This window comes from Arachis stenosperma, chromosome 1 (assembly GCF_014773155.1).
Source record: "Arachis stenosperma cultivar V10309 chromosome 1, arast.V10309.gnm1.PFL2, whole genome shotgun sequence".
Classification (NCBI taxonomy): Eukaryota; Viridiplantae; Streptophyta; class Magnoliopsida; order Fabales; family Fabaceae; genus Arachis; species Arachis stenosperma.
The window spans coordinates 73,296,915-73,299,278 of NC_080377.1; positions in this window are offsets into that span (position 1 = coordinate 73,296,915).

Consider the following 2,364-nt stretch of genomic DNA (forward strand, 5'->3'; position numbering starts at 1 on the left):
ATTAAACAAAATTAAAAGAGGATGGAAAGAGTTTACCATGGTGGGGTGTCTCCCACCTAGCACTTTATTTCAAGTCCTTAAGTTGGAGATTTTGAGGAGCTTATTGTCATGGTGGCTTATGTTTGTACTCATCCTTGAATCTCCAAGGATCTTTGCTTCTCAATTGGTTGACAGAATTTCCAACCATCTTCATCAAGCTTGGGCAAAGTTCTACCCAAGATATGAGTCCCCATAGTTGGTCTTCACATAGCGAACCGGGATCCCATATCTTGTTTTCGCACCCGTCTTCGATTTAGTCTTCATACTCTCTCTTTCCGGGTGGTTGACATATAGAATTCTCTTTAACATACCAAGCCTTCCGTCGAGACCCTTGTAAAGTGGCATTCTTCCAATCATCGTTCCTATACCTTGAAGCTTTGACCTTAATGAGCCTAATTCCTAACTTGCAACCACTACACAACTCATTCTTGCTTTTAATTCCACAAAGAGCTCTAAGTTGTCCATCCGTTTCAATCAAACCATATTCAAGTGAGAAATTAAAGCTTAGAGATAGAGATTTCACCCACTTAAATGTCATATTGGATGGTAACTTGGGAAGGGAGGCTTCCCCACACTTAGACAATGCAAGGTCCACTTCCTTGTGCTCTTCTTTGTGTATTTCCACCTCTTTGCGAGCTTCCTTGATTTCAACCTTTCCCCTTTTATCACATGGCTTGGTGTTGTCTTCAAGAACTTTGATTTCTTGCCTAATGGGAGGTGATTCAATTTTGGATAGAAATTCATTGATGAATAAATCCATTTCTTGGTCAACCTCTTCATATTCTTCAATTTCAATATACACCATGCCAACGTTTTCCTCTTGGTAGCTCTCTTTCTCATTGCTCACCAAGGGTACGGGAGGTTGTGCACACTCTTCTATAATTTCAACTTCATGTCCAATGGGAGAGGATTCCATTGTAGAGAGAAATTCATCCATGATTGAATCCATCTCTTGATAAGCTTCTTCCAAGTCTCCAACGATGATATGCCTTGGAGGTTGCGCACCCTCCTCAACATCGATATCATGCTTCTTGGAAGAGTGCTCCATGATGCTACATTCCCTTGGACTCTCAACATCTCCTAAATCTTAAACCACTTCTTCCTTTTTTTCAATGATCATAGGCTCCTCTAATTTTTCCAACACAAAATTTGACTCCTCCTTTTCCACCGAATTTTCTAATTTCTCCTTCATGCTTTGCTCTTCTTTTGAACTTTCACATGTGGTCACGGAAGTACCTTGAGTATTCAAGCATTGGTGGGCTAAAGTATGCACCGCCTTGGTCAAATTGGTCACAAACTCAAGTGTATCCCGCTTCATGGCTTCTTGTCCTTGAAGTAACAAAGTGAGAGGATCGTCTATTGGGGTTTGGGGTGAGTAGGAAGGTTCATCATTTTGGAGAGAGGGTTCATAATAGGAAGGTGGTTCTTCTTGGTAAGGTTGTAGAGATTGTGTGTATTGAGGTGGTTCTTGGGAGTAATCTTGATAGGGTTGTGGTAGTTCTAAGGGTTCTTGCTCATAATGGTCATAAGAGTATGGTATGGGGGTTTGGTCATATGATGGATATGGATCATAGGGCGGTGTTTGGTAATGAAAGGCTTGTGAGAATGGTTGAGGTTCATGTTGAGGATGAGATTCATAGGCATATGATGGTGGTTGTTGAGTGTCACAAAAAGAGTCATCATAGCCGTTAAATTGACATGCATTAGGATGGGGATTATACCTATAAGTATCCGGAGGTTGTTGCCAATAGGAGTGATCAATTCCATGAGGCTCCTCCCATCTTTGTTGGTTCCATCCATAATGAGTGTCATCATTGAGGTGCACATTTCCTACAACAAAACTAGAACCAAACTCATAGCCATAGGGAGAATTCATTATGGAAAGACAAAATAAAACTAACAAAATCTAGTAAACAAGCAAAAGACAAGCTATTTACAATATTCACATATGTACAATAACCAATAACATAACACCATTGCAACTCCCCGGCAACGGCGCCATTTTTGATGATTACATTTTTGACGGTTTAGAATTTCACAAATGAAATCTCGTTGAAGTATAGTCTCTAAACCAACAATAATCCTCTCATGCAAAAATTTGTTTGTCACAAGTACAAACCCCTAAAATCTATAAACCGAAGTATTTAAACCTCGGGTCGTTCTCCCTAGGATTTACAATAAAGTGTCTTGTTATTGGTTAGAAATGTGTTTTGGGGTTTTGGATAAGAAGCATGAAAAGTAAATGGCAATGAAAATAAACTAACAATTATAAAAGGCTCTTGGCAAGGTATGAAAATTAGAAGTCCTATCCTAGTTATCCTTCTC